Source organism: Pipra filicauda, unplaced genomic scaffold (genome assembly GCF_003945595.2).
Source record: "Pipra filicauda isolate LSUMZ 115617 unplaced genomic scaffold, ASM394559v2 scaffold182_size1470994_pilon, whole genome shotgun sequence".
Classification (NCBI taxonomy): Eukaryota; Metazoa; Chordata; class Aves; order Passeriformes; family Pipridae; genus Pipra; species Pipra filicauda.
In genome coordinates this window covers 1176425-1182438 of record NW_024104290.1, presented here as the reverse complement: position 1 = coordinate 1182438, position 6014 = coordinate 1176425, and the positions used below count along the sequence as shown (strand labels likewise).

General features: G+C 43.3%; 1 long non-coding RNA gene across 1 annotated transcript; it reads left to right on the top strand.

The window, feature by feature from the left end:
• The first annotated feature begins 471 nt into the window (after positions 1-471).
• Positions 472-1873, top strand: LOC113983999. The gene is made up of 3 exons (XR_003539340.2): positions 472-941; positions 1040-1112; positions 1702-1873. It is a non-coding gene; the product is annotated as an uncharacterized LOC113983999 (long non-coding RNA).
• Positions 1874-6014: the final 4141 nt, after the last annotated feature.

Here is a 6014-nt window from a genome sequence, read left to right as displayed (position 1 = left end):
AACGAGTCCCTGGGAGGGTGGGGAGGGTTTTGGGGTGCCAGGCAGAGGCTGCAAAGGGGGCACAGCAGAGCTGAGGGTCTGGGTTGGGGCAGGTTTGCCATGAGATGGGCTGGGATGCAGGGCTGAAGGTGCAGAGGAGACTGGGGTTTTGGGGCAGGAGGAGGGCAGCTGGTTCCCCTTGCCTCAAGGGAGAGGTGGCTAGCAGGGTGTTGTGGACTCTATTTGCCCTCTACACCTCATGCCCTCTGTGTTTTAGCTCTCAGTTCTCTCCTTCATCCCTCTTTTCTCCCTCTCTCTGCCTCTCTTCTGCCTCATTCCCCCCTCTCTCTGTGCTCCCTCACTCTTTGTGCCTCTTCACTCTCCTCTTGGTCTCTGCTCCCTGTTTGTGCCTCTCCTCTCTGCCCTGCTCTCTCTCTGTGTCCCCCTCTATTGGTGCTCTCTCTCTGCTCTCTTATGCCTCTCTGTGCTTCTCTGCCACCCCTCTCTGCTGTCTGCTCCCTCTCAGTGCTCACTCTGCTGCATCTGCTGTCTTTCTGCCTCTTTGCTTGCCCCCTGTGCTGTCTCCACATTTGCCCTCTGCTCTCTCTGCCCTCTGCCTCTTTGCCCTCTCCCCATCCCTGCTGTATCTCCCTTTTTGCTCTCCAGGTCTCCCGGCTCTCTCTTCAGTTTTTTTGCCTCTCTTCCCCCCTTGCCCTCGTCTCTTGCCCTTTATCTTGGCATCAATAAATGAACTCTGTGGCCAGAGGATGATGAGGAGCATGGATGTGCCTGTACCTGAGGTAGCTGACCCTGTTGCCCAAGAGCCTGTGTGTTTGCAGAGGTTGCCCACTCTCTGTCTGGGGTGGGACAACCCACAGAGCTGATGATGGAGAGGATCTCCTGGGCACTGGAGGCAGCTGAGTGGTGCTGGCTGGCCCTTGCTGGGGATGGCTGGTAAATAGGTAGGTAACCAAGTTGCTTATTTAGTAGCACAGTGGTGTGGTGGGGGGTACAAGTGGGTTATGATGATGTTAATGATTTTTTTGTTGTTTTTTTATAGGTTTTTAACAGATGTCCAAGCAGTGGTGATGGGCAGAGCACCTGTTTTTGGGGATTGCACTGACCTGGCCAAGGTCTGACTCAACCTTTTGTGTGACTTAATAGAATCACAGAGCAGGTTCCACCCATCTTGTTCCACCCTCTGCCATGGGCAGGGACACCTTCTACCATCCCAGATTGCTCCAAGCCCCGTCCAGCCTGGCCTTGGACACTTCCAGGGATGGGGCAGCCACAGCTTCTCTGGGCAACCTGTGCCAGGGCCTCCCCACCCTCCCAGGGAAGGGTTTCTCCCAAATATCCCATCTCTGCCAGCCTTTCAGACACTGCTCTGTAGCATCCTGCCTTCACCCAGAGGCAAAGCTGGTTCTGTTACTCGAACTCCCGACTGTAAAGCTGCTCCTTGGATTTCAATCTCTCTTTGATCTTAAGCTCTTCAGGTTGTAATTTAATATTTCAAAATCAACCTAATCATACACAAGCAGCATAATTAGCAGCTGTGAGGTGACCTGGGGTGGATCTAACCATGGTGGCTCAACTGGGATGTTGTAACCTGGAATTCTAGAATTTCAAATAGTACATCTGCTTTTAAAAAGGAAAAATAAAATGAAAATACCCAAACTCTGCTAAACTAAATATTCTAACTATGCATATTTTCTTTTGCAGCCTCTATTGTTCCTTAATCCTTAAGGAGACATAGAAATAAGGTTGAAACAACAGCATATTGAAGCTGATTTACACAGTGGAAGGAGCTGAAATTGTCTGGACCAAGGTCACATTTCAACCTTTCTCTTGTATGGAACATCAATGGATGGGAAATTCTTTGTAGGATGTATTGAAACACTTAAATGTGTATATATATATATATATTTATATATATATAAAGTATATTTATATATGTATATTTCAAAGTATACATATCTTTTAAAGTGTATGTTTTAAAGTATATATATATAAAATACATTTTTTATTTATATATATTATTTATATATATTATATTTATATATATTTATATATATTTAATATATAATATAATATGTATTATATATATTATTTATATATATTTATTTATATTTATATATTTATTTATATATTTATATTTATTATATAATATATATTATATATTATATGTATTATATATAATACATATTATATTATATATAATTATATATATGTAATATATATAATATATATAATATATAAATATAAATAAATATATAAATAAAAATAAATATATATAAATAATATATACACTTTGTCAGGATAAGCTCTGAGTCCTTGAGATAAATATGTATATATATATATAATATATATATTATATATCTATTTATCTCAAGGACTCAGAGCTTATCCTGACAAATTGCTTCAATTGAAACTCTCTTTAAAGGGAGTGGACATGAATTCAGGCTGACTCAAACAAGATGAAACATTTAATACTCACTAATTACTGTTTATAATCGTATCAGGGAAGAGTCAGTGAAGGGCAGGACTAACTTTTTTCCCATTGGAAAAACCCATTTCGATGCCACAACTGTTAACCTGGCAGTTGGAATCTGCTGCTAGCTGGGCTTAGACAAGGAAAGTATATCCCAAGAGTTCATGCATATTTATGCAGTGACTGCCTTTTCAGTCTTGCCTCAAAAAAAGCAGAGTTCTCAGGAGCTGGGTGTTCCAGACAGACACTTGGCAGTGGTTTTGAGGAGCAGGGATGGTGGAGAGCTGGATCACAATGTACACAGAATAAAGAGCTGTGGAAAAATACACATAGAAAATACACAGAATAAGAGGGAGACAATTGCACCTGGGAACAGAGGAAACAAGTAGAAGTAAATACTTACCACCTGTAAGTAGGTGGAGAAGATACTTGGTGAGGCCAAAGTAACAACAGGAACATACTGGGAGGAAAAAACCCACGGGGCAAGTCCTGGTTGCAAAAATGAACTCAGTGAAGAGCAGAGGAGCTGTGACCTCTCCTTTCTAAGGAAGAAGAAGAAGAAAACACCATTAAATACTGAGAAAAAAACCATGGGAGATATCCTACTTCACCCCTGCTTCCCTCACCAAGATGTTCTCTCCCCCTCTTTTCCAAACCACACAACCACTGCCCCCCATGTACCAGCACTCCCTGTTTGACCCTTGTGGCTAATCTAGGCCAAGTTTATTAAAGACTAATTATTTGCCTGTGTGATGGTGGTGAATAAAGCCTAAGCCTGGCTGATAATGTGTGCTGGTAATGACTGTCAGTCTAATAAAGGCAGGTTTAAACTTTCAAACTGTGTCGGTGTGTTTGTTTGAAATACAGCCCCAAAATGTGCAGCTTCTGTGGGGGAAGGTCTGGAGGGTCAGAGGGACATTGAGGTTCAGCTGGACAGGCCAGAGGAGACAGAGCAGCAGAGCTTTGATTGTTCTGCCCCAAATAAACACCAATTTTATCATGTCCAAATAAAACTGAAACACGGGGAGCACCTCTAACCCCAAAATACTAATTAGTTGACCTAAAGAAACCCAAATGACCTACAATAATCCTAAAGTGCTCTGCAGAGAGTTTGACCTGCAGTAACCCAAAAATGACCTAAAGTAACCCCAATGACCCACAGTAACCCCAAAATGACCTAGAGTAACCCCAAAATGACCTGAAGTAACCCCAAAAGGCTGGATTTTTGACCTAAAGTAACCCCAAAATTTTCTGCAGAGAGTAAGTTTGACCTGCAGTAACCCCAATGACCTAAAGTAACCCCAATGACCCAGAGTAACCCCAAAATGACCTGAAGTAACCCCAAAAGGCCAGTTTTTTGACCTAAAGTAACCCCAAAATTTTCTGCAGAGAGTAAGTTTGACCTAAAGTAACCCCAATGACCTAAAGTAACCCCAATGACCCACAGTAACCCCAAAATGACCTGAAGTAACCCCAAAAGGCTGGATTTTTGACCTAAAGTAACCCCAAAATTTTCTGCAGAGAGTAAGTTTGACCTGCAGTAACCCCAATGACCTAAAGTAACCCCAATGACCTAAAGTAACCCCAAAATGACCTGGAGTAACCCCAAAAGGCTGGATTTTTGACCTAAAGTAACCCCAAAATTCTCTGCAGAGAGTAAGTTTGACCTGCAGTAACCCCAATGACCTAAAGTAACCCCAACGACCTAAAGTAACCCCAAAATGACCTGGAGTAACCCCAAAAGACTGGATTTTTGACCTAAAGTAACCCCAAAATTCTCAGCAGAGAGTAAGTTTGACCTGCAGTAACCCCAATGACCTAAAGTAACCCCAACGACCCAGAGTAACCCCAAATGACCTGAAGTAAACCCAAAATGACAAAAAGTAACCCCAAAAGGCTGGATTTTTGACTCAAGTAACCAAAATTTTCTGGCAGAGAGTAGTTTTGACCTGCAAGTAAACCCCTGACCTAAAGTAAACCCCAAGGACCCAGAGTAAACCCAAAATGACCTGAAGTAAACCCAAAGTGACCTGAAGTAACCCCAAAAGGCTGGATTTTTGACCTAAAATAACCCCAAAATTCTCAGCAGAGAGTAAGTTTGACCTGTAGTAACCCCAATGACCTAAAGTAACCCCAATGACCTAAAGTAACCCCAAAATGACCTAAAGTAACCCCAAACTGCTAGATTTTTGACCTAAAGTAACCCCAAAATTCTCAGCAGAGAGTAAGTTTGACCTGTAGTAACCCCAATGACCTAAAGTAACCCCAATGACCCAGAGTAACCCCAAAATGACCTGTAATAACCCCAAAGTGACCTCGAATAACCCCAAAATTCTAATTGGTTGACCTGAAGCGACTCCAAAGGTCTCTATTAAAATGCATTTTCCCACAATTAAACCTCCCATCTATTGAGCTTTTTGGGGTTTCTGACGGCATTGGGGTTACTCCAGGTCATTTTGGGGTTACTCCAGGTCATTTTGGGGTTACTCTGGGTCATTGGGGTTACTATAGGTCATTGGGGTTACTACAGGTCAAACTTACTCTCTGCTGAGAATTTTGGGGTTACTTTAGGTCAAAAATCCAGCCTTTTGGGGTTACTTTAGGTCATTTTGGGGTTACTCTGGGTCATTGGGGTTACTTTAGGTCATTGGGGTTACTGCAGGTCAAATTTACTCTCTGCTGAGAATTTTGGGGTTACTTTAGGTCAAAAATCTAGCCTTTTGGGGTTACTTTAGGTCACTTTGGGGTTACTCCAGGTCATTTTGGGGTTACTGTAGGTCGTTGGGGTTACTTTAGGTCATTGGGGTTACTGCAGGTCAAACTTACTCTCTGCTGAGAATTTTGGGGTTACTTTAGGTCAAAAATCCAGCCTTTTGGGGTTACTTTAGGTCATTTTGGGGTTACTCTGGGTCGTTGGGGTTACTTTAGGTCATTGGGGTTACTGCAGGTCAAACTTACTCTCTGCTGAGAATTTTGGGGTTACTTTAGGTCAAAAATCCAGCCTTTTGGGGTTACTTTAGGTCATTTTGGGGTTACTCCAGGTCATTTTGGGGTTACTCTGGGTCGTTGGGGTTACTTTAGGTCATTGGGGTTACTTTAGGTCAAACTTACTCTCTGCTGAGAATGTGGGGTTACGTTTAGTCAAAAATCCAGGCCGTTTGGGGGACTGTAGGCATCTGGGGGTGACGCTGGGTCCGGTGGGGGTACTGTAGTCATGGGGGGGACAGCAGTCAACGTTACTCTCGGCGAGAATGTTGGGTGAACGTTAGGGTCAAAACTCCAGCCTTGTTGGGGGGTACGTTAGCAGTGTGGGGGGGGACTCAGGGCGGTTTGGGGTTACGACGCTGGGTCCGTTGGGGTGACGTTGGGCATTGGGTTACGTGACGGATCAAACTTACTCTCTGCTGCGAATTCTGGGGTTATTAGGTCAAAAACTGGCCTTTTTGGGGTTACTTCAGGTCATTTTGGTTCCTGGGGTCGTTGGGGTTACTTTAGGTCATTGGGGTTACTGCAGGTCAAACTTACTCTCTGCTGAGAATTTTGG